This window comes from Ambystoma mexicanum, chromosome 13 (genome assembly GCF_040938575.1).
Source record: "Ambystoma mexicanum isolate Mex_15411 chromosome 13, UKY_AmexF1_1, whole genome shotgun sequence".
Taxonomy (NCBI): Eukaryota; Metazoa; Chordata; class Amphibia; order Caudata; family Ambystomatidae; genus Ambystoma; species Ambystoma mexicanum.
In genome coordinates, this window is record NC_090938.1 from 686665668 (window position 1) to 686692480 (window position 26813).

Consider the following 26813-nt stretch of genomic DNA (forward strand, 5'->3'; position numbering starts at 1 on the left):
CTGTCTCCTGGAGGGCCATGGCAGCATGTGGTAGCTATAAGGCTCCCGCTGTGATCTCCTGGCAGGCATAGACTCAGCAAGTGGCATCTCTGGGGCTCCAGCTGCTGTTTCCTGGAGGGTCATGCCAGCACGTGGCAGCTGTAGGGCTCCCGCTGCAGAGTCCTGGTGGGCCTAGTGTCAGCAAGTGGCATCTCTGGGGCTCCCGCTACCATCTCCTGGAGGGCCATGTCAGCGAGTGGCAGCTCTGGGACTCCTGCTGCTGTCTTCTGCAGGGCCATGTGAGTATGTGGTAGCTTTAGGACTCCCTCTGCGGTCTGCTGGCAGGCCATGTCAGCAAGTGGCATCTCTGGGGCTCCCTCTACTGTCTCCTGGAGGGCCATGTAAGCAAGGGGCAGCTCTGGGGCTCCCGCTATTGTCTCCTGGAGGGCCATGTCAGCAAGAGGCAGCTCTGGGGCTCCCGCTATTGTCTCCTGGAGGGCCATGTCAGCGAGTGGCAGCTCTGGGGCTCCTGCTGCTGTCTTCTGCAGGGCCATGTGAGTATGTGGTAGCTTTAGGACTCCCTCTGCGGTCTGCTGGCAGGCCATGTCAGCAAGTGGCATCTCTGGGGCTCCCTCTACTGTCTCCTGGAGGGCCATGTCAGCAAGTGGCATCTCTGGGGCTCCCGCTACCATCTCCTGGAGGGCCATGTCAGCGAGTGGCAGCTCTGGGGCTCCTGCTGCTGTCTTCTGCAGGGCCATGTGAGTATGTGGTAGCTTTAGGACTCCCTCTGCGGTCTGCTGGCAGGCCATGTCAGCAAGTGCCATCTCTGGGGCTCCCTCTACTGTCTCCTGGAGGGCCATGTAAGCAAGGGGCAGCTCTGGGGCTCCCGCTGCTGTTTCCTGGAGGGGATGTCAGAAAGTGGTAGCTGTGGGGTCCTGCTGCTGTCTCCTACAGGGCCATGTGTGTATTTGGAAGCTTTGGGGCTTCTGCTGTGGTCTCCTGGAGGGTAATGTCAGCCAGGGGCAGCTTTGGGGCTCTTGTCTCCTGGCGGGCCTAGTGTCAGCATGTGAAAGCTATGGGGCTCCCGCTGCTCTCTCCTGGAGGGAAATATCAGAATGTGGCATCTTTGCGGCTCTCACTGTTGTCTCTTGGAGGACCTGTCAGTATGTGACAGCTATAGGGCCCCCGCTGCGGTCTACTCGAGGGCCATAGCAGAAAGTGGCAGCGATGGGGCTCCCGCTGATGTCTCCTGGAGGGCATAGTGCCAACATGTGGCATGTATGGTACTCCCCCTGCTGTCGCTTCTACGGCCTAGAATCAGAATGTGGCATAGGGATAGTTCCCGCTGATGTCTCCTGGAGGGCATAGTGCCAACATGTGGCATGTATGGTACTCCCCCTGCTGTCGCTTCTACGGCCTAGAATCAGAATGTGGCATAGGGATAGTATGCAGCGTGCATAGGACTCCTGCTGTGGTCTGACCTGAGGTGATCTATTCCGCTCTAATAGATTTCTTCTCTGGGGCCTAGTGTCATCTTGTGCAGTGTATGGGACTCTCGCTGCTGTCCCAGCATGGGGAAGTGTCTGGTGTTAGTATCTGCTGTGTCTGAGGACCCACATTTAATGTCCCCTGGAGTGCCTAGTGTTCATAGCTGGTGTGCCTGATAACACTACATCCCCTGGAGGGTCTGGTGTTAGTATCTGCTGTGTCTGAGGTCCCATCTTTACTGTCCCCTGGAACACCTAGTATTCATAGCTAGTGTCCTGATAACACCCTGTCCCCTGGAGGGTCTGGTGTTAGTATCTGCTGTGCCTGATAACACTCCTTTACTCTCCCCTGGAACGTCTAGTTTTCATAGCTGGTGTGCCTGATAAGACCCTGTCCCATGGAGGGTCTGGTATTAGTATCGCAGTGTCTGAGGACCCATCTTTACGGTCCACTGGAGCGCCTAGTGTTCATAGGTGGTGTGCCTGATAACACTCTGTCCCCTGGAGGATCTGGTGTTAGTATCTGCTGTATCTCATGACCCATCTTTACTGTCCCCTGGAGCGCCTAGTGTTCCTAGCTGGTGTGCCTGATAACACTCTGTCCCCTGGAAGGTCTGGTGTTAGTATCTGCTGTATCTCAGGACCGTCTTTACTGTCCCCTGGAGCGCCTAGTGTTCCTAGCTGGTATCCTGATAACACTATGTCCCCTGGAGGGTCTGGTGTTAGTATCTGCTGTGTCTGAGGACCCATCTTTATTATCCCCTGGAGCGCCTAGTGTTCCTAGCAGGTGTGCCTGATAAGATCCTGTCCCCTGGAGGGTCTGGTGTTAGTATATGCTGTGCCTGATAACACTCATTTACTGTCCCCTGGAGCGCTTAGTGTTCATAGCTGGTGTGTCTGATAACTCTTTGTTCCATGGAGGGTCTTGTGTTAGTATCTGCTGTGTCTGAGGACCCATCTTTACTGTCCCCTGGAGCGCCTAGTGTTCCTAGCTGGTGTTCCTAATAACACTATGTCCCCTGGAGGGTCTAGTGTTAGTATGTGCTGTTTCTGAGGACCCCTCATTTTTACTGCCCCAGAGAGCCTGGTGTTCATAGCTGGTGTGCCTGATAACACTCACTATGTCCCCTGGAGGGTCTGGTGTTAGTATCTGCTGTGTTTGAGGAGACATCTTTACAGTCCCCTGGAGCGCCTAGTGTTCATAGCTGGTGTGCCTGATAACGCTCTGTCTCCTGGAGCGCCTAGTGTTCATAGCTGGTGTGCCTGATAACACTCTGTCCCCTGGAGGGTCTGGTGTTAGTATCTGCTGTGTCTCAGGACCCGTCTTTACTGTCCCCTGGAGCGCCTAGTTTTCCTAGCTAGTGTCGTGATAACACTCTGTCCCCTGGAGGTTCTGGTGTTAGTATCTGCTGTGTCTGAGGACCCACCTTAACTGTCCCCTGGAGCGCCTAGTGTTCATAGCTGGTGTGCCTGATAACACTCTGTCCCCTGGAGGGTCTGGTGTTAGTATATGCTGTGTCTCAGGGCCCGTCTTTACTGTCCCCGGGAGCGCCTAGTGTTCCTAGCTAGTGTCGTGATAACACTCTGTCCCCTGGAGGGTCTGGTGTTAGTATCTGCTGTGTCTGAGGACCCACCTTTACTGTCGCCTGGAACGGCTAGTATTTATAGCTGGTGTGCCTGATAACACTATGTCCCCTGGAGGGTCTGGTGTTAGTATCTGCTGTGTCTGAGGACCCACCTTAACTGTCCCCTGGAGCGCCTAGTGTTTATAGCTGGTGTGCCTGATAAGACCCTGTCCCCTGAAGGGTCTGATGTTAGTATATGCTGTGCCTGATAACACTCCTTTACTCTCCCCTGGAGCGCCTAGTATTCATAGCTGGTGTGTCTGATAACACCCTGTCCCCTGGAGGGTCTGGTTTTAGTATATGCTGTGCCTGATAACACTCCTTTACTCTCCCCTGGAGCGCTTAGTAATCATAGCTGGTGTGTCTGATAACGCTGTGTTCCCTGGAGGGTCTTGTGTTAGTATATGCTCTGTCTGAGGACCCATCTTTATTGTCCCCTGGAGGGCCTAGTGTTCCTAGCTGGTGTGCCTGATAACATATGTCCCCTGGAGGGTGTGGTGTTAGTATCTGCTGTGTCTGAGGACCCCCCCCCATTTGTACTGCCCCCAGAGAGCCTAGTATTCATAGCTGGTGTGCCTGATAACACTATGTCCCCTGGAGGGTCTGGTGTTAGTATATGCTGTGTCTCAGGACCCGTCTTCACTGTCCCCTTGAGCTCCTAGTGTTCCTAGCTGGTGTCCTGATAACACTATGTCCCCTGGAGGGTCTGGTGTTAGTATCTGCTGTGTCTGAGGACCCATCTTTATTATCCCCTGGAGCGCCTAGTGTTCCTAGCAGGTGTGCCTGATAAGACCCTGCACCCTGGAGGGTCTGGTGTTAGTATATGCTGTGCCTGATAACACTCCTTTACTCTCCCCTGGAGCACCTAGTATTCATAGCCAGTGTGCCTGATAACACCCTGTCCCCTGGAGGGTCTGGTGTTAGTATATGCTGTGCCTGATAACATTCCTTTACTCTCCCCTGGAGCGCTTAGTGTTCATAGCTGGTGTGTCTGATAACTCTTTGTTCCCTGGAGGGTCTGGTGTTAGTATATGCTGTGCCTGATAACACTCCTTTACTCTCCCCTGGAGCGCCTAGTATTCATAGCTGGTGTGCCTGATAACACTCTGTTGCCTGGAAGGTCTGGTGAGGACCCGTCTTTACTGTCCCCTGGAGCGTCTAGTGTTCCTAGCTGGTGTGCCTGATAACACTATGTCCCCTGGAGGGTCTGGTGTTAGTATATGCTGTGCCTGATAACACTCCTTTACTCTCCCCTGGAGTGCCTAGTATTCATAGCTGGTGTGCCTGATAACACTCTGTTGCCTGGAAGGTCTGGTGTTAGCATCTGCTGTATCTCAGGACCCGTCTTTACTGTCCCCTGGAGCGCCTAGTGTTCCTAGCTGGTGTCCTGATAACACTATGTCCCCTGGAGGGTCTGGTGTTAGTATCTGCTGTGTCTGAGGACCCATCTTTATTACCCCTTGGAGCACCTAGTGTTCCTAGTAGGTGTGCCTGATAAGACCCTGTCCCCTGGAGGGTCTGGTGTTAGTATATGCTGTGCCTGATAACACTCCTTTACTCTCCCCTGGAGCGCTTAGTGTTAATAGCTGTTGTGTCTGATAACTCTTTGTTCCCTGGAGGGTCTTGTGTTAGTATCTGCTGTGTCTGAGGACCCATCTTTACTGTCCACTGGAGCGCCTAGTGTTCCTAACTGGTGTGCCTGATAACACTATGTCCCCTGGAGTGTCTGGTGTTAGTATCTGCTGTTTCTGAGGACCCCCCATTTATACTGCCCCCAGAGAGCCTAGTGTTCATAGCTGGTGTGCCTGATAACACTCACTATGTCCCCTGGAGGGTCTGGTGTTAGTATCTGCTGTGTTTGAGGAGACATCTTTACAGTCCCCTGGAGCGCCTAGTGTTCATAGCTGGTGTGCCTGATAACGCTCTGACTCCTGGAGCGCCTAGTGTTCATAGCTTGTGTGCCTGATAACACTCTGTCCCCTGGAGGGTCCGGTGTTAGTATCTGCTGTGTCTCAGGACCCGTCTTTACTCTCCCCTGGAGCGCCTAGTGTTCCTAGCTAATGTCCTAATAACACTCTGTCCCCTGGAGGTTCTGGTGTTAGTATCTGCTGTGTCTGAGGACCCACCTTAACTGTCCCCTGGAGTGCCTAGTGTTCATAGCTGGTGTGCCTGATAACACTATGTCCCCTGGAGGGTCTGGTGTTAGTATATGCTGTGTCTCAGGATCCGTCTTTACTGTCCCCTGGAGCGGCTAGTGTTCCTAGCTAGTGTCCTGATAACACTCTGTCCCCTGGAGGTTCTGGTGTTAGTATCTGCTGTGTCTGAAGACCCACCTTTACTGTCGCCTGGAACGGCTAGTATTCATAGCTGGTGTGCCTGATAACACTATGTCCCCTGGAGGGTCTGGTGTTAGTATCTGCTGTGTCTGAGGACCCACCATAACTGTCCCCTGGAGCGCCTAGTGTTCATAGCTGGTGTGCCTGATAAGACCCTGTCCCCTGAAGGGTCTGGTGTTAGTATATGCTGTGCCTGATAACACTCCTTTACTCTCCCCTGGAGCGCCTAGTATTCATAGCTGGTGTGCCTGATAACACCCTGTCCCCTGGAGGGTCTGGTGTTAGTATATGCTGTGCCTGATAACACTCCTTTACTCTCCCTTGGAGCGCCTAGTATTCATAGCTGATGTGTTTGTTAACTCTTTGTTCCCTGGAGGGTCTTGTGTTGGTATATGCTCTGTCTGAGGACCCATCTTTATTGTCCCCTGGAGGGCCTAGTGTTCCTAGCTGGTGTGCCTGATAACATATGTCCCCTGGAGGGTGTGGTGTTAGTATATGCTCTGTCTGAGGACCCATCTTTATTGTCCCCTGGAGGACCTAGTGTTCATAGCTGATGTGCCTGATAACACTCACTATGTCCCCTGGAGGGTCTGGTTTTAGTATCTGCGGTGACTGAGAACGCATCTTTAAGTCCCATGGAGCGGCTAGTGTTCCTAGCTAGTGTCCTGATAACACTCTGTCCCCTGGAGGTTCTGGTGTTAGTATCTGCTGTGTCTGAAGACCCACCTTTACTGTCGCCTGGAACGGCTAGTATTCATAGCTGGTGTGCCTGATAACACTATGTCCCCTGGAGGGTCTGGTGTTAGTATCTGCTGTGTCTGAGGACCCACCATAACTGTCCCCTGGAGCGCCTAGTGTTCGTAGCTGGTGTGCCTGATAAGACCCTGTCCCCTGAAGGGTCTGGTGTTAGTATATGCTGTGCCTGATAACACTCCTTTACTCTCCCCTGGAGCGCCTAGTATTCATAGCTGGTGTGCCTGATAACACCCTGTCCCCTGGAGGGTCTGGTGTTAGTATATGCTGTGCCTGATAACACTCCTTTACTCTCCCTTGGAGCGCCTAGTATTCATAGCTGATGTGTTTGTTAACTCTTTGTTCCCTGGAGGGTCTTGTGTTGGTATATGCTCTGTCTGAGGACCCATCTTTATTGTCCCCTGGAGGGCCTAGTGTTCCTAGCTGGTGTGCCTGATAACATATGTCCCCTGGAGGGTGTGGTGTTAGTATATGCTCTGTCTGAGGACCCATCTTTATTGTCCCCTGGAGGACCTAGTGTTCATAGCTGATGTGCCTGATAACACTCACTATGTCCCCTGGAGGGTCTGGTTTTAGTATCTGCGGTGACTGAGAACGCATCTTTAAGTCCCATGGAGCGGCTAGTGTTCATAGCTGGTGTGCCTGATAACGCTTTGTCCCCTGTAGGGTCTGGTGTTAGTATCTGCTGTATCTCAGGACCCGTCTTTACTGTCCCCTGGAGCGCCTAGGGTTCCTAGCTGGTGTCCTGATAACACTATGTCCCCTGGAGGGTCTGGTGTTAGTATCTGCTGTGTCTGAGGACCCATATTTATTATCCCCCGGAGCACCTAGTGTTCCTAGCAGGTGTGCCTGATAAGACCCTGTCCCCTGGAGGGTCTGGTGTTAGTATATGCTGTGCCTGATAAAACTCCTTTACTCTCCCCTGGAGCGCCGAGTATTCATAGCCAGTGTGCCTGATAACACCCTGTCCCCTGGAGGGTCTGGTGTTAGTATCTGCTGTGTCTGAGGACCCCCTGTTTGTACTGCCCCCAGAGAGCCTAGTGTTCATGGCTGGTGTGCCTGATAACACTCACTATGTCCCATGGAGGGTCTGGTGTTAGTATCTGCTGTGTTTGAGGAGACATCTTTACAATCCCCTGGAGCGCCTTGTGTTCATAGCTGGTATGCCTGATAACCCTCTGACTCCTGGAGACCTAGTGTTCATAGCTGGTGTGCCTGATAACACTCTGTCCCCTGGAGGTTCTGGTGTTAGTATCTGCTGTGTCTGAGGACCCACCTTAACTGTCCCCTGGAACGCCTAGTGTTCATAGCTGGTGTGCTGGATAACACTATGTCCCCTGGAGGGTCTGGTGTTAGTATATGCTGTGTCTCAGGACCCGTCTTTACTGTCCCCTGGAGCGCCTAGTGTTCCTAGCTAGTGTCCTGATAACACTCTGTCTCCTGGAGGTTCTGGTGTTAGTATCTGCTGTGTCTGAGGACCCACCTTAACTGTCCCCTGGAGCGCCTAGTGTTCATAGCTAGTGTCCTGATAACACTCTGTCCCCTGGCGGTTCTGGTGTTAGTATCTGCTGTGTCTGAGAACACATCTTTACTGTTGCCTGGAACGGCTAGTATTCATAGCTGTTGTGCCTGATAACACTATGTCCCCTGGAGAGTCTGGTGTTAGTATCTGCTGTGACTGAGGACGCACCTTAACTGTCCCCTGGAGCAACTAGTGTTCATAGCTGGTGTGCCTGATAACACCCTGTCCCCTGGAGGGTTTGGTGTTAGTATATGCTGTGCCTGATAACACTCCTTTACTCTCCCCTGGAGCGCCTAGTATTCATAGCTGTTGTGCCTGATAAAACTCTGTCCCCTGAAGGGTCTGGTGTTAGTATCTGCTGTGTCTGAGGACCCATCTTTCCTGTCCCCTGGAGCTCCTAGTGTTCATAGCTGGTGTGCTTGATAACACCATGTCCCCTGGAGGGTCTGGTGTTAGTATCTGCTGTGTCTGAGGACCCCGCTCTACTGTCCCCCGGAGCACCTAGTGTTCATAGCTGGAGTGCCTGATAAGACCCTGTCCCCTGGAGGGTCTGGTGTTAGCATCTGCTGTGTCTGAGGACCCCGCTCTACTGTCCCCCGGAGCACCTAGTGTTCATAGCTGGTGTGCCTGATAAGACCCTGTCCCCTGGAGGGTCTGGTGTTAGCATCTGCTGTGTCTGAGGACCCCGCTCTACTGTCCCCCGGAGCACCTAGTGTTCATAGCTGGAGTGCCTGATAAGGCCCTGTCCCCTGGAGGGTCTGGTGTTAGCATCTGCTGTGTCTGAGGACCCCACTTTACTGTCCCCCGGAGCACCTAGTGTTCATAGCTGGAGTGCCTGATAAGGGCCTGTCCACTGGAGCCTCTGGTGTTAGTATCTGCTGTGTCTGAGGACCCCGCTTTACTGTCCCCCGGAGCACCTAGTGTTCATAGCTGGAGTGCCTGATAAGGCCCTGTCCCCTGGAGGGTCTGGTGTTAGTATCTGCTGTGTCTGAGGACCCCGCTCTACTGTCCCCCAGAGCACCTAGTGTTCAAAGCTGGAGTGCCTGATAAGGCCCTGTCCCCTGGATCCTCTGGTGTTAGTATCTGGTTTGCACGAGGTCCTCTCCATACACACACTCTGGATGGATCAGGATAATGCATGGGCTGGAATCCTGCCGGTGGGCAGGATTGGCAGGCAGACAATCCAGCTCAGCTGGGGTCTCATATTATTTCCACCAGTATCATAGAATTCCGTGATGTGGAAAAAACGCTCTTTTAATGGGATTTCCACACTTCGGACCAAAAATAGACTGTTTTTGTCCTGATATTGAAGACATTAAGACAGATATTTATGTTAGTATTGCGAAATACCCGAACAAGACCTTCTGGGTCACAGTGTAGATATTGTTTTCCTGGAGAAAATATGAAAATGGGATTTTCTATTCAGTGTAAAAGCAGAGTGTCTGTGAATGCATCTACCCCGTGGATTCAGTATGAGTGATCCCCTCAGGGTCAAATTATAGCGGCTGGAACGGGAGGTAAAGGCCCAGCAGTCTACGTTATAGGCCCGATAACGAGGGCACCGGGACGTTACCCCCCCTTCCCCCGTTCCAGTCCTTTGAACGGGGTGCAACGCCTTCAGCACCACAGGATGCCAAAGCGGTAACCCGGGCTGTTAAAAAAAAGTATTTTCATTCAAAGAATGGGACACACGTCCGTTCATTGAATGAAAATGCTGCGCCAAGACGGGCCGCCATGGTTATGGACGGCGGGGCTCCATACGTAGCCCATCTTCCATTTCCATGGCGGCTGCAAACCGAGAAAGAGGGAAGCTGCTGTGGTGGCGGCAGAAGTGGGGCTGCGCTACGTTTAAAAAAATAAATGAGATGGGTGGTTGGAAGATGGCAGCCCGCGGCAGGGGAGGCAGTCTGCAGGTTCCGTGGGCTGAGATCGCGGTTTCAGTCCATGATCGGCGGAACCTGATTGGCTGTGCCTCCACCCTGGTTGCTAAAATACTACCCACTCCTTGTTTTGAGAGTGTTGGGCCTCATCCATCTTCCTACTACAGTTTTCCCTTTATTATGTGGATTCGATGAAATGCTGCCCCTGCTATCCAACGCATGCATCATTTGTGATTCAACTTAATGTGAGAGGGCCCCTCCCCCTTTTTGGCCCTGAAATCCAGAGATGTGCACATATCTCTGGGTCTGAGAGTTTAAAAATGCCCCTGCAGGACCTCTTCAGCTGGCTCCTGTTGGCGATTCGAAAAACAAATGTATGCCATTTTAATATAGGTTTTTATTCAGGAATAAGGTCACAGCCTTTTCTCCATGATGTTATCTAAAATAAAAACACTTAAAGCCTAATGTGGATGTGCTTTTTCCATTCTGAAGGAAGTGTGATTGTGAACTACAGGCATGAGACAAAGGAAAGTAATGCACTAGGGTAAATCAGCAGACCCCAAGGGTGCAGAGGCCACTGTGGTGGCAAGTGTTCAGATGGGAATTCCACAAACTACTCCAGAGAGGGATTTAAAAACATCCTAATGGCCTCTTTTGTTCTGCAACCCTAGTCATCACAAATGCCAGATGACAGCTCACTGTAGTAAATGTTAAGATGGAATGTCCTTGGGAGGAACTCGTTCATATGCACGGTGGGTGTGCGCTCACCTGGGCATTTTAAACATTTTATATGAAATTGAATGATGGTCGATCAACCACTGGAAAATGTGTGGGGCTAATATGCTCACCACGACATACACATAGACCTGTGTACTCTGGGTGGACACAGGCTACAGGTGCTGTCCTCCCTGTCACATTAGTTGGAATGTGACACCCAGGAGTACATCAAGGCATCTCAAAAGGGGAGGGCAAAACCTCCCCCCTGCCAGTGCCAGCCTAATGAAATAACAAAGGCTCCATGGATTCGCCTTATCCTTTGTTGGCCCTGCTGGTGGCAGTGACGCATACTGATGAGAGGTAATTTAAGCAGGCCCACAAGAGGCCTGGTCACAGGGCTAACAAAAGACAGGAAAGCCAAACACCTTTGATATGCATCTGTGTCAACCTGAAGCTCGCTCCCGCCTATTAGTATCAATGACAGTGAGCTGTCATGTCTGGTACATGTGTGTACAGTAGGCAACCTCCGCAGGGGGACCCCATTCAGAGGGTAGGGGTATATGATTTAATGGAGACAGAAAGTCTGTTGTCGCCACAACTTCAAGGGAGATCTGCCTTTAATCGGGAACCACAGAGAGCTCAATTAACCAGAGAGACCCTTTGATCCACAACAGACATGAAGATGGGTGGAACTTAGTAGTACATATTTTCACCCCTTTATATTTCCTGTTGCAAAGCACTCTGCTTATGACCTCATGCATAACAGAAGATTGTTGGTGGAGACCCAGGTTTGGTTCATTAAGGTAGGCTTAGTCTGCAGCAACCACTGGGGCCGATTTGGTTTAAAAGAGGGTCAAACCCCTCTTTTGGGAGATGTTATGTTATGTTATGTTATCTGAATTTATTAAGTGCATGTATGCCCAAGGGCATCATGGCGCTGGAAGCATGAACCAGAGAAGAATTTATCAGAATCGGAAATAAGAGAGTTTTCAATGACCGGCGAATGTTAAGGGAGTCAGCAATCTCACGTAGGGCGATGGGAAGATCATTCCAAGCCTTAGCGGCAACCACCTAGAACGTGCGCCCACCCATCCGTGACAGTCTGATTTTAGAGACCAGGAAATGGAGAGCGGACTCGGAACGAAGACAACGAGTGGGGACATAATGGACAAATTTTACCTGAAGGTATTCTGCCCCAAGGCCATAAAAAGAGCACTGTATAATACACATGGACTTGAACATAATCCAGTTTTCGATAGGAAGCCAATGAAGCTGTCTCAACAACGGGGACATATGGGCTCCAAAAGGAGGACAGAGGATGGACCAGGCGGCAGCATTCTGAAGAAGCTGGAGCCGATTGATCAAATAATGGGGCTATGCTAGATAGAGAGAATTACAATAGTCCAACACACTCAAAACAAGCGCAGCCACAACCGGTGCCTGACACTTTCCAGGAATGAAAGGGAGGACTTTCTGAAGAATACAGAGCTTGAAGTGGCCAGTCTTGCACACTGCTGCAACCTGCTCGTCCATAACAAGGGAGGAGGAGAATTTAACGCCCAGATTCCTGACTGTTGTAAAAAGCGTCACGAGAGCGCTGCGTACCTGTTCGTCGGGTTGGGTTCCTTGGTGATGAGGCCAGGCTGTCAGATGATCCGAAGAAACGTGACTGATAGCGCGGGGAACCAGCCCAACACCAGCCCGAATGGAACCGGATTGGAGGTGAACCGGCTCCCAACGCCACGGGTTGGCTCACCCCTGATTTGCGTGGCGTCAGGACAGTGCAAGCACTGGCAGGGGGAGCCTCTGAGTAGATGGTTCGGGGTCCTTAGTGGGATTCCGACGGAAGGCAGATCCGGAGACTGGAAGCAGAACAGTCCCTCCAGGGACGAAGACAAGCAAGCAAGAAGAGCAGGCTGGTAAGGAGAGGAGCACGGAACTAGTGGGGGTAGAACACAGAGTGAATTGAAAACAGGAAGGGCTGAGCTGGCCGGGCAAGAAGGGACGGACAGGGACCAGAACCAAGGAGGGCTAGCGGGAACTCAGGGGCAGGAAGGAAACAAGGAGGAGGGAGCGAGGCAGGAGAAGGTGGAAGACAGGGGTCCCCCAGGCAGAACAAGGGAAGGTGGAAGGCAACAGGTAACGGGAATACAACGCAAGGCAGCGAAGACACGATCCGAACAAACCGCGTTGAGACGCGGTTTGGAAAAGGATCAGGGCTCCTTAAATAGGCCCACCAGCACCTGGGAGGCTTGCAACGCAAGCCGTGCCGTCTCCCAGGCATTGGATACCCCACAACGAGGCTTGAGCCGCATACCTTCTAGAATCGAGCATCCTGCGCACTGCGCATGCGCGAAGAGCGGAGAGCGGACGCCCGTGCCTGCGCAGAGCAGTGCGCATGGGAGACCCGGAAGCGCCCGAGACCCAGGACACCCCCGGACACCGAAGCCGAAAACGAGGATACAGCCTCCAGGACGGGGAGCGCCCTAGCGGGTAAGGAGACCCCAGGACAGGCGGCGTGACACTATGCCCCCTCCCAGAAAGGCCCGGGGCCCCAGGCTTCCAGGGAAAATTAAGGAAGTATTCACGAATAAGCCGGGGAGCGTGCACATTATAGTGCGGCTCCCAAGTGCGATCACAAGCGGGATAATCCCTCCAATCGATTAAGAATTGGAGCACACCCCGACGAATCCGTGAATCACAGATCTCCTGAACCTCAAACTCAGGAACCCCCCGTACCAAAACAGAGGAGGGTCGAGGACCAGAGCGCCGAAAGACATCCATCACATAGGGCTTCAAAAGGGAGACATGGAATGCAGGGTGTATCCTCCAAGTGCGGGGCAGCACCAATCGAAAAGCCACTGAGGACAAACGCTTGGCAATCCTGAAAGGCCCATAGAACCGGGGTGCCAATTTAGTGGGTAAATTACGAATAGGTAGATTTTTGGAAGACAACCAAACCAGATCGCCCACCTGGAAATCGGGTTCTGTGGTTCGACCCCTATCAGCCTGCTTCCTCATGCGCTCACGCGTCTCCGTAAGGGTTCTCCGGGCCAGGACATGTTGTTTCTGTATATTGAAGACCAAGTGATCCGCAGACGGAACAGAGCTGGGCACCACAGGTGAGAAGGGAACCAGCTTGGGATGTTGTCCAGCTGAACACAAAAAAGGACTGATGCCGGTGGCAGCATGGGCCGCATTGTTATAGGAAACTTCCGCCAGGTCCAGGTACCTTAGCCAGTTTGACTGAGTGGCATTGGCATAGCAACGTAAGTATTGCTCCAGGGTTTGGTTCGTCCTTTCGGTCTGACCGTTGGTGTGCGGGTGATAGCCTGAACTCAAGGCTCTGTGGATACCTAGATGACTACACAACTGACGCCAGAAAGAAGAAAGAAATTGTGAACCACAATCAGAGATGATCTTCTCAGGGAGTCCATGTAATCGATAAATCTTGTGTAGAAATGCCAAAGCCATCTGGGAGGAAGTTGGGATCTTCATGAAGGGAATGAAATGTGCGTATTTAGTGAAACAATCCACAACCACCATGATACAAGTGTGATCTGCAGAGGGCGGAAGCTCAACAATGAAGTCGGTGGCGATAGTATGCCAAGGGTAGGGAGGAGTTTCAGTAGGCTTAAGTAGTCCCAAAGGCTTTCTTCTGGGTGTCTTCGTCTGAGCACAGATAGGACAACTTTCCACATACGACTTTACTTCTTTGGCCCATCCAGGACACCAGAATTGTCTGGAGATCAACTCCTGGGTAGCCTTGATACCACGATGACCAGCTACATGAGAATCGTGAAAACCATGGAGAATGTCCAAGCGAAGGACAGCCGAAGGTATGTATAACCGGTTCAGGAAGAACAAAAAACCGTCGCGTTCGCAGATCTGGGGTTTCTTCAGCAGATCGACACGTTCCGGATCCCTCAAGGTCTCCTGAATGATCTTCTGGAGATGCGGAGCTAAGGTTAGTAGAAAGTGTTTGGGAGATATCATAGGCGTGTTCAAACCGACTCCCACTTCTTCCTTTTCCAAGGATCGAGATAAGGCATCAGCCTTCTGGTTCTGGGAGCTAGGAATGTATGTGATTTTAAAATCATAGTGAGAGAAGAAGAAGGCCCATCGGGCTTGGCGAGCAGTGCGACATTGCAAAGATCGTAGGAACTGCAAGTTGCGATGGTCGGTACGAACTTCTACAGGGAAACGACCACCAAGTAAATGATGCCTCCACTCTTCAAACGCCGTCTTGATGGCCAAAAGTTCTTTTTCAATGACTGCATAGTTCAGCTCACTAGAGGTGAGTTTCCGAGAGTAATAGGCCACAGGGTGTTCATCGCCGGATGCAGGATGTTTTTGCAGTAGGACCGGTCCAACAGCGAAGTTGGAGGCATCTGCTTCGATGACATATGGCATCTCATCGTTAGGATGACGCAAAACAGGAGCTGTACTAAACGCTGTCTTTAAGTACTCAAAAGCTGTCGATGCCTCTTGATCCCAAAGGAAAGGTATCTTAACACTGCTCAGACGTGTCAATGGGGCCGTGACCTGTGAAAACTGTGGAATAAAGCGCCGATAAAAATTGGCGAACCCCAAAAACCGCTGAAGGGACTTCAAATCATGTGGTTGTTTCCAGTTCTGAATAGCCTTCACTTTGCCCGAATCCATGTGTATACCTGCATTGCTGATTACGTATCCCTGGAACTCCATGCTATTCCGGTGAAACGAGCACTTTTCAGCTTTGGCGTACAGGTGATTACGTGACAATCGCAAAAGTACTTCACGGACATGCGAGACATGTTCCTTCAGATCGTCCGAGAAGATCAGGATGTCATCTAGGTAAACCCAGACCGAGATGCCAACCAAATCGCCGAACACGTTGTCCATAAACCGTTGGAAGACGGCTGGGGCATTACACAACCCGAAGGGCATTACCCTGTATTCGTAGTGCCCAAAGGGTGTTTTAAATGCTGTCTTCCACTCGTCGCCCTCTTTGATTCTAACCAGGTGGTAGGCTCCCCGGAGATCCAACTTAGTGAAGATATTGGCGGAACGTAAGGACTCCATGATGTTCCAAATCAAAGGTAATGGGTACCTGTCCTTGAGTGTTATGTCATTCAATTGACGGTAATCGATACAGGGCCGCAAGGTCCCCTCTTTCTTTTTGACAAAGAACAACGGAAAACCGGCGGAGGATTTGGAGGGTACGATGTAACCCTTCTTAGAACAATCATCCAGATAATCCCGGAGTACCTGTTTTTCAGACTGAGTTAGAGAGTATAACTTCCCATGAGGAATCACAGCACCAGGGATCAGGTCTATGGGACAGTCAAATGTCCGGTGAGGAGGAAGAGGTATTTCTCCGGGTTCCGAAAACAACGTACAAAGGTCGGCGTAAACGTTCGGAATCTGGGACAGGGAACATAAAGCAGCTGAGTCCTCTCCCGGGATTAGAGGGATCAAGGTTGTAGACTTCAAGGAGGTGTTGTGGCAGCAACATTCACGGAGGCAAAAGGCAGAAACAAATTTCAAAGTACGGGACTCCCAATCGATTGTAGGATTGTGTCGCAAAAGCCAAGGCAGTCCCAAAACCACAGGATACGATGGTGACTTGATGACGTCGAAGGCTATCCTTTCTTCATGCCCATTGACCTGTAACAGTATGCCGATGGTATGCAACCGGATGGGACCGGAAGCTAAGGGTGTACCATCGATGACCTCTACTGGTATAACCGTTCTGGTAATCAACGGCATACCATTGTTGATGGCGAATGCCTCATCAATATAGTTTCCGGAGGCCCCGCAATCTAATAGACCATGGACATCAATCGTTTTATCAAGCCACTTCAAAGTGATCTCTAGAGTCATCAAGACGGCAGGCTGCATTGGGGGCAGTTGTAACCCAGGGCTGGAAAGGTCTGAAAGCAAGAAAGGACCTGTCGTAGCCTTTCCCTTAGACGACAGGTCTTCTAGTTTCCCCCTTTTTTGATAGGACGCAGAGGGCAGGTTCCCAGGAAATGACCAGCACCTCCGCAGTATAAACACAGTCGCAGACTTCTCCTGCGCTTCTTCTCCTCTTACGATAATGGGCCCCTTACAGCTCCCAGTTGCATTGGTTCTTGGGTGGCATCCGAAGGTGCTGACATCCCAGTAGGAAGAGTCAGTGGTCTGAGGTTTCCCTTCTCAAACCGTCCTCTCTCTCCTTTTCTCTCGGCCAACCTCTGGTCTATCCTCAAAACTTGTTCAATAAGTTTCTGTAGATCATCAGGTTCCGGAATGTGTAACAATTCATCTTTGTATTCCTCTCTTAATCCCCGGCGAAACAAGGTCTTTTGTGTTACCTCTGGCCATAAGGAGTCAGTTGCCAATTGACGGAAACGGCTGATGTAAGAGATGATGTCAGTATTGGCTTGTTGTAGGTCCATCAGTTGGTTCTGCGCTGCTGAAGCCAGATTGGGGGATTGAAACACATCCAAGAATGCTTTCTCGAAGGCTAAAAAATCATTCAGGATTGGGTTATTGGTAACGACCAAAGGAGTTGCCCAGGCAAGCGCGTTACCAGATAAGTTGCCCAATATGTATCCGATCTTGGCCTTGTCATTGGTAAAGTGAGATGAACGGAAGAGAAAGTGTATGCGGCAATGATTACAGAATTCACCCACACGGCGGGGATCTCCATCGAACTTGATGGGAGCTGTGTGAGCCATGGGGCCTTCAGGTTGTGGAATGGCACCAACGTTCTGTGTCACCATTTGGCGTAAGGCTACATTTTCCTGACGGAGTGCCGCCATCTCAGCACGAAGCGCTTGAAGCTCGTTACGAAGACCCGGATCCTCTTCCATCGTCGAGTCTGAGGTGTCAGAAGACAGGCGTCTCAATCTGTTGTAAATAGCGTCACGAGAGCGCTGCGTACCTGTTCGTCCGGTTGGGTTCCTTGGTGATGAGGCCAGGCTGTCAGATGATCAGAAGAAACGTGACTAATGGCGCGGGGAACCAGCCCAACACCAGCCCGAATGGAACCGGATTGGAGGTGAACCGGCTCCCAACGCCACGGGTTGGCTCACCCCTGATTTGCGTGGCATCAGGACAGTGCAAGCACTGGCAGGGGGAGCCTCTGAGTAGATGGTTCGGGGTCCTTAGTGGGATTCCGACGGAAGGCAGATCCGGAGACTGGAAGCAGAACAGTCCCTCCAGGGACGAAGACAAGGAAGCAAGAAGAGCAGGCTGGTAAGGAGAGGAGCACGGAACTAGTGGGGGAAGAACACAGAGCGAATTGAAAACAGGAAGGGCTGAGCTGGCCGGGCAAGAAGGGACGGACAGGGACCAGAACCAAGGAGGGCTAGCGGGAACTCAGGGGCAGGAAGGAAACAAGGAGGAGGGAGCGAGGCAGGAGAAGGTGGAAGACAGGGGTCCCCCAGGCAGAACAAGGGAAGGTGGAAGGCAACAGGTAACGGGAATACAACGCAAGGCAGCGAAGACACGATCCGAACAAACCGCGTTGAGATGCGGTTTGGAAAAGGATCAGGGCTCCTTAAATAGGCCCACCAGCACCTGGGAGGCTTGCAACGCAAGCCATGCCGTCTCCCAGGCATTGGATACCCCACAACGAGGCTTGAGCCGCATACCTTCCAGAATCGAGCATCCTGCGCACTGCGCATGCGCGAAGAGCGGAGAGCGGACGCCCGTGCATGCGCAGAGCAGTGCGCATGGGAGACCCGGAAGCGCCCGAGACCCAGGACACCCCCGGACCCCGAAGCCGAAAACGAGGATACAGCCTCCAGGACGGGGAGCGCCGTAGCGGGTAAGGAGACCCCAGGACAGGCGGCCTGACACTGACAGATGAAACTGGCATGGGAAGGGGGCCAAGAGAAGTAGGCCAACAATCCGCAGTCCAAAAATGAAGAGGAGCGTTGGTACCAACGACCAACACCTCAGTCTTATTGCCATTTAGTTTTAGCAAATGTGTGGCCATCCAGGCCCCCAGATCCTCAAGACACTTCCCGAGCCGTATCACTGTATCAGTTTGGGTCAAATCCAAGCAGACGAGAATTTGTGTATCGTCCGCGTGGGAATAATAGCGAAAACCATGGAACAAGATAAGGAGCAAGAGAGGCCTAATATAAATGTTGAACTAAATCGGCTATAGGGAAGATCCTTGTGGGACACCACAGGAAAGTGAAACAGGGCTGTAACGGAACGGGGAAAGAGAGACCGACTGGGAACGGTCGGCCAAGAAGGCTGTAAACCAGTCGATCATCGGAAGACTTTGCAAGGAGTAAGAAGAAGAACTCATTTGGACTCTCGTTGAAGGTACAGTCTACCTTACAGCTTCCGCCAGTGAATGAAGGCTAGGATTTCCAAAGAGGGAAGCGAGATCCCTCCCCTAAACATCACCCAGGGAACAGAGGGCGATACTGAATCCAGAGGACGCTCCTGCAGCTCCAGAACCGGTACCCAGCCAGCACACAGCATGCTCTGCAAGCTTCCTAGGTGGGAAGTGCCAGAGAGTGTCTGAACCAAATGAAGGACAAGGCCATTGCCTGCAACACTCTCCTCATCTTTGGGCCGTCCGCATTAAAGGTGAAACAAGCCCAGTGAAGAAGCTAGGAAGAGTGCATCGACAAGCATTAACCAGCGTCTGCCTTAAAGGAAATGTTCGAGCTAGTCGAGGCCCTGGAGCTGCAACTGACTGCAGCGCTGACTGTTGTCATGCCACAGTCGCTAAACTTCATCCGAGACACCTCGACCAGTGCTTCAGACATTGTCTAGGCCAGCTTGCAGTCGTACGTCCAGCCTCGCTCACCGAGCTGCCTGCCGCCTGATACCAGCAGCTGTCTCCCACCTTGAACTCTGTCGCAGAAGCTGCAAATGGCCCTGAAACCGACTCTGAACTATCGAGCACCAAGAACTTCTATAACCACAAGGTGCATTGTGGTTCTGTCCCCCTGGTCCTTCTTCGAAGACCCATAGTGGCATTATACGACCCATTGCTGCCTTTGTGCTGAAACCAGGTATCCTTGAACTATTGCAATTAATTGCTTTACCGACTACCCTACTGTCTGTATCCAGAGTGCATTCCTTTTCCTTCTTGAAACTGTCTGTCCTCTGCATTATTTTACAGGGTGGGTTGTATTTTGTAGTGTGGTAGAAGTGTCTGTTGAATAATTATAAAGTCAATATTTTTATACAACCTGGACTGGACAGTCCTTTTTATCATTGGCTAATAATTGTATTTTTTCACTTTGTTGCAACCAACCAATGATCAATGACCTTGCAGAGTTAAGACTGCCGTTCGGTCCACGTTACCAAAATTGGACAAGGAGGTTTATAATTTGCTTGTGTTTCCAATCTGTTCGGATCCCTTCTGGTGTACTAGAGGTGTGGGGCTGATTGGTGGTTTAGAAACCGATATTCATCCCTGGACCACTGGTGCCCCGGAAGTTGATTTGTCACAGTCCTCCAGCTGCTGCTCAAAGGGATTTGGAAATCCCCTGTGACTTCTTTGTTCTGCAACTCATTCAAACTCAAAGACCACATCGCGGTTGAGACCGGAGAGGAATTTGGCTTTAGAAATTCCCTGGATGAATGAGATGTTTCTTGTCATATAAAATGTGAGCTGATTGCCTTGACTTTTGGCAGGAAACCTTCAAAGCAATCGGTGGTAGTGGAGGGACTCCCGGTGCTTTGCTGGTAGTGAGTATGATCACCTTGCATTGTTGAACTCCCAGTCCCCTGATTTAGAGGCAGGAATATTTCTCTCCCGGTTGCAATCTGGCCCAGAGAGGATTCTGCTATCTCGCGCTCATTAGGCCTTAGTCCTATCCCTCTAATCCATGACAATAGCATTGCCTGTGACAGCACCTAGTCCTGACACATCTGTGTAGATGCCTTCAAAAGGAGCACCTACAAGTGACACCCTACGTGTGTGCCATAAAGAATACTGAGCTTTCAAATCCCCCTTTGTGAAAGGCTACTCTCTACTGTGCACCCGCCCACATATGTTGCTTTGGACGGTATCCCTACATATTATCCCCACCAAAAATATCACCGTATATATAGTTGTGTGGAACGCCATGGGCAATATTTTTGGGGGGGATAATTTGTGGGAGCGGGGGTTGCGGGGGTGTCCCCCCGCACATTTAAAAATAATGCATGGGTTGCGGGCGTGTCCCCCGCAGGGTCCATGCCTCAATATTGCCGCAAATTGATGGCGATATTTTTGTATCGCGATATTTTTGCAGGGAAATATTAACACATGGAACCGCTTTGGACACAGTGCATTGGCTGTTATCTAAAAGGTGGTCTTACAAGACGTTCCACCTGAGCACTATCCTTGTGATGTAGAAAGCCCTGATGCCTGAATGCTGCTGAACCATGTGAGGATTTGCTGCTGCATAGTGCCTGGTGCCAGAGGCGTCACTCGTGGGGGGCTGAGGGTGGGCTATGGCCCGGCTCTTTTGGTTGTAGCCACGGATAGAAACTCAGGGGCTACAAGCAAAAGGCTAGCTAGCCCCGAGTCCTGACATTCCCACATGAGCGTAACCCCGGATCTTTTCCAGACCTAGCAACACCGCTGCCTGGTGCTGATGCAGAGGACCTACAAGGCTGTCTTGTGCTCCACAGCTGTCACCATGATTGAACAGTTGCCACCCACCCCTTTTGACTTGACCTCTGAGGCTTGACAGCTCGGAGGAATGTTCCCATCCTGAGGACACCCTTACATCATTGTGGGCAGCCAGTTCACGTTGCTTCATTCGTTCAGTCGCTAGGCCGTTGACTATAGCTTCTCTGAACTAATGCAAAGTCCTACCAAAGCCCGGAACTCCGATGACTGATGTCTGACTTGTTCACTGACTGTCATGCAGTGTAGACTGTTGTCCACTATTGGCTAACCTGCCTTGACCTAGCACAATACTAGCCTATGATATGATATGACAGGTTATTTATATCGCGCTTAATACCCAGAGGTTTCTAAGCGCGGACCCAGGGATCGATCCTGTGTTGCTCCACGTCATCTTGCTTCCAAGGCGAGCACGTTGCCCCTGAGCTATCGTCCGGAGATAACAAGCTATCCTCTATAGCTTGTTGTGGAGGAACCCACCGCTCACTCACCCTGCACCGCCGAAGAGATTCTTAGTCACTACTTGAGCTCATGGCTATTCTGAACTTAGCATTTTCTGACTCTAGAGGAAGACACTCCTAATCACTGGGATGTAGCACTTTGATTGATGGGTCCCTGCTAGCCAACAAGCCTCCTATCAGATCACGAAGAACCCATCTTTCATGGGAGTGCCTTAGAGTCTGGACTGAGCAAGCTCCGACCTTTAGGGAGAATGCACCTCCAATGTGGCATCCAGGCAGTCTTTCAGAACGGGTTCTGACCAGACCTTGCTCGGTCACTAAGGAGCAGTGCATTGAGGATACACTCTTTCACCCTGGAAACCAAAACAAGAGAGCAAGAGACTTTGGCCTGCGCAGGGACTGATATACTGAACGGCCCGCCCTCTCACCTTTAGGGCACCTCTCCTATGGGAGTGGCTAGAACACATAGCCATGGTGTCCTATGGGGTTCTGGGTGGAGCTAACAGTTAGTGCAAAGAATAGTCACCTCCCCTCTGACAAACGTGTCTGGTCATGCACAACCTATAAGAGAAGCCTTGGGATCAACCGCCGTCCCTATAGGGGGAGCAGAACAACAAAACCTCAACACTGCCATTTCCTTCTGGGCATCAATGTTGGCAACTACCTCTGTGGGAGGTTTCCAATGCCACGGTGATGGTCAGCTTCAAGAGCAAACAAAGAGAGCAGAAGATCACAAATCTGGACCCAATGATGTGGTCAGGATACAAAAGTCTCCCCAACATGTCTCCGAACAGCCACACAGCCACAGGAAGGTACAAGGACTGGGTTAAGCTTCCTAGCTTTTATCCACTATTTTGTCATCTCTTTTCCTACTCTTAAATATGTAACAGAGCACTGCATGCACGCCAATCTGCCAAACCAGGGTGTGCGTTGAAGTCCTCCTTGTTCCGGCCAGGATCCACGCCATGATTCAATGATACTGTCAAAACCAAGATTCTTTGACACTGTCGACCCATTCGCTGCAACGGCACTGTCTGACACATGGATTGAAGAACACCATCTGACCCACAGATTCCATCGCGTTATCTAGCACATGATTCAATGACACTGTCCAAACTACAGTTCAAAGACACCATCCAAAGGATGCACCAATGACACGGTCCGTTAAATGGAGTGAAGACCACCACACAACCAACATATTCGATCGCAATGTCAAGCACCTGGATTTGAATGACACTGTTCAAACAGTGATTGAGTGATGACACCATCTGATCATTAACGTAATTATACTGTATAAACCATGGGTCCAATGGCACCTTCGTAATCATGTTTGAAGGACCAGGGATGCAATGACAACATGGATCTTTCGTTTGGTTATACTTTCTGACCCGTATATTCAATGACACTGACCAACCCATGGATTCAATTGGAGCATCTAGCCGATAGAGACCGCCTGGTCCATGGATTGAGGGAAACCGTCCAACCCATATACTCAGCGAGACTGTTCATCTCATGGTCTCAGATGATCAAATGGTCCAATGTGTCCGTGGCAATGTCTGATTCCTGCATTCTATGAGGCCGCCCGGCTGAAAGATCGAGGGAGTCTTTCTGGTCAAAGTATTCAAGAAAATGTTCGGGCCATGATACTGTCCATGTCCACTGGATCTGGCAGGGATCAGAGTATTAAGTAATTCACTCACTCACTCGCCCATTCACTCATTCATTCACTCACTAGCACACTCACCTACTCCACCAATGACACACCCACTCAGTAATTGGTACTGAGGAGGATTCTCTCTTGTCCATCAAATTCATCTTCTCTGTACACCTGCAGCCACTACCCCCACAGTGCCTGCGACCCAGGCGTAATGGTGGTTGAAAAGCAGACCAAAAAGTGCTGCAGAGTGATGTGGCATCTGCAGTTTATGAGGAAGGGGTGAGTCCCTGTCATTTTCTGAAGTGTTATGGGAAGTGCTATTTGAACACCTCATGCACCCACGATCAATCACTCTTAACCCACTCGACTTTCTACTTCCCTGATCATGACAACCTGGAGGTCAGGCACGCGGCCACCATTTGGGGGTAGAGGAGGACTGGCATGTGGAGAACTGGGCTCATGTCAGTGCCTCTTAGGGGCTAGCAGGGCTCAGGTAGAGTTATTCAGCAACACAAGTCATGACATGTGGCTGGCACTGCCCGATCCTTGGCGGCTTTTCAGGGGTGCCAGCCACCGCACAGCTTCCATAGGCCATTCCACCGGTGTGGAGTGAAGAGCGCATGTTCGTGTGTTGTCCATATTTAGGGGATTCGTTTAGACACTGTGTTTGGTGGCCGGAGATGCCAGACTCACCACGGGCAAAACATGGGTGTGTAGTGGGGGCCCCCAGGCCCAGCACACGGACCCAAGAACACACGGATGTGACTGAATGATCAGGTGAGTGAGGCGGTGAGCAAGAGAGTGAGAGATGCGGCCCTGATTTCACTCCACTCATACATCATATTCCTAGGTCTCCCCTCCAGCCAGGCTCGGACCGGCCTATTGGGCAAAATGCTAGCGTGGGACTGTTTTTTTGGGTCAAAGTGGGCCACCTTTTTGGCCAATGTGGGCCAGTTTGACGAGTTACTTCACTATGCGACTAGTAGTTTTGACCAGTGTTTCTGAGTAAATATTCTTTAAAGTGCACAATTTGCATCTCCCCTGGGTACTATCCTGTCAGTCAAAAGGAATGAATTGCCATTTGGAAATGTGAGCCACTCTTTCATTGGTGCTCAGGCCAATTGTATGCCCCAGTCCTACCCTGCGGGCTCCTGCCCCCTTCTCTCCTGTGAGCGGAGCTGGGGAGCAGTCTCGATGCCAAGGACGTCTCGAGGGCTTATCAGCGTCACTCTGTGTGTCCCCAGCGCTCTATCAGCCCGGCCGGCGCCACACCCTCCTCCAAGCACGCTGCGAGGTCATCATGCGTGCGTGTGCTGGGGGAGGGGCACGTCCCAGGGAGGAAAGAGTGCCCGGGCTGAGTGGCGCAGGACCTACCAATCAGGAAGCCGCAGCAAACATCACCTGCTTTCCACATGACCCCCTAGGCTCCTTGGCGCACGAGGCAGCAAAGTAGACTTTGTGCAAAAATATTTTTGAATTAAGCTTGAAAATGTGAGTTAAAGGCTGTACGCGCTTCGAGAATGTCTCTCTTCTTCAGGGGTAATGAAGAGAGAAACTCCCCATCCTCAGATAGTACCTTTACCCTTTAAGGGACTTATACAAGGAAGACCTAATTATCATTAAACCAAGGGTATGCATGGTGCGCAATCTCAAGCATAGATGCCTTTAGTGTTCCCATCTATGCTAGCATGTTGCATGTCATCAGTGTGTGGCCAGGGGCAGCGGGGTGGGGCGAGGGGAGCCTCTGACTTGTGAGGGCTGAAACCCCCCCCCCCCCAGGAATAGAGGCACTTCCAGGCTGAAAGCAGTCCTCAGTGATTGGAAAGGGGCGCTACAGCAAGAACTTGTCAAACCTCTCACCTGCGAGTGTGTCAACAATTAGTACCAGGCAGCAACAAACACAAAGGGACAGAGGTCAGAAGCCTTCTGATGTCAATATCCCTCCACTCAAACCCCGACCCCCCCCCATGATGAAGCCAAAGACTAAACTGCTGGGCTCAGCTTTTAGATGGCCCACGCCCTCCCAATGACTATCATCTCTTTGTGAAACTAAATCTCCTCTGATGTGCCGTGGAAGGTGGGTCTAGTGACCAACACAAGTCCCAGGTTTGAAGGCCCAAAGGGTTAATGCGCGTCCTGCAACAATCGATTTGTAACCCGCAGGCAACATATCTGCTTTTTAAAACTGTTGTGTTTTGAATGGATCGTGAAGCATGGGATTTGGAATCTGCAGGGGACTGGTTACGTTGGAAGAGGTGGAGGGGACGTGCCGCCAGTGTAATTAATAAAGCTATGAGTTGTCCCACTCACCTGTGTCGCGGATCCTTGGGAAGACACTTAGTTTTGGTGACAAGGTTGAGCGTGAGGTTTCAGGACTATGATTCCGCGCTCAAGTGCGTACCTGGGGTGAGAAACAATGTTGCAGATTTTCTTTCATGGTTGCTGCTAAAGGGTAACACGGCAGGAGGAGAAGGGTGAAGGAAGGATGTGGCGGTAAGGAGAAGCAAGATGTGGTGATAAACCTGGGATATTTTCAGGATTAAGAAGGGTGTGCCACCTGGTAAGGGTGGGTCCAAGTTTTTGGATCTTGTCAGAATAAATTCATGTTCACTTGTGAGGTCAGAGTTGAGGATGGGTCCGTTTGGAACATGGACAGAGTGAGTAGATGAAATTGGTGGTGGTCAGGTGTGTGCGATGCCGGGTTTAGAGGAGGAAGCAGTGGTTTTCCTCCTTTGTGGATGAGGACCGGGCCGTGGGTGGCAATGCCGAGGAGGAGATTCTCGCTGCACAGATGGTGTGGGAAGGTGCTTGACAGTAGACTGTAGGAAAGTGGCGATACCAGGGTGGAGAATCATGTGAGCGTGGATGGTGAGGTCAGGATGCATGATAGTAGCAGCGTGTTGGCTGCAAGGAGTACAATACAGAGACCTCCATGTTGGTCAAAGGACTACTTGATGAACTGAGTAAAAGTGGTAATTTCTTTAAGTAATGCCTATCCATGCCAACCCTATTTTGTTCTGTTTGGATCCACTTAAAAAACTCTCATCTCCAGCCACCTCAACATTTGGAGTCTGGCTCCTCTCCTACCGGCGGAGGAGTGGGAGTTAATCAAGGTTATATAGTGTGGCGCCGCCCGATGACGGGCGCGCACGCAGCGGCGTGACGTTGCACACCGTCGCGTGCAGTATAAATAAACGGGGCGTTTCCCGGCCGCAGTAGAGCGACCGGGAAGCCGAACCAAGACGGACATGTGTGTCTCAGTCCTTGGTGCCGGGGCTTACGGCGATGCGCGCGGGGGGCACCAGTCACCCTCAACAGTGGCGACGAGTGGGGGAAACGATGCCCGGGCCCGGCGGTGATCATCGGAATATTTTTTTTTCACCGAAACGAGGTCGGAAGACTGACTTCGTTTCACGCCGCGGGTAGTGCGTTGCCCACGCGGCTGGCGGCCATTTTGTGAAACGGCTGTGGGACTTCAGGGGGCTCCGGTTTGGGCCCTGAAACGACCCCAGGCCTAATTTTTGGACATTCCTGTAGCTGACAGCTACATCTACACAGAGTTATGCCCAAATAGTGCATCGACTCAATTTTGGGTTTTCTACGTCGAGTGGAAGCTAGGAGAAGGCCTATCTTGGCTGGGCCTGCTGCATCTAATTATATTTTGCCACAAATTTTTGGAACAACCAAAGGCATACTGCCTTTTTCATCCCCTTCATCATCATCCAGGTGACTCCACCTATCTTCATCCTCTTCATCATCACAGAGGTGGCAGGAGTCA

At 51.3% G+C, this 26813-nt stretch overlaps 1 protein-coding gene across 1 annotated transcript in view; it reads left to right on the top strand.

The window, feature by feature from the left end:
- The window catches only part of PPP1R1B (protein phosphatase 1 regulatory inhibitor subunit 1B), a 308729-nt gene that overhangs the window by 28933 nt on the left and 252983 nt on the right, over positions 1-26813 (top strand). The gene's annotated exons all lie outside the window — the stretch shown is intronic.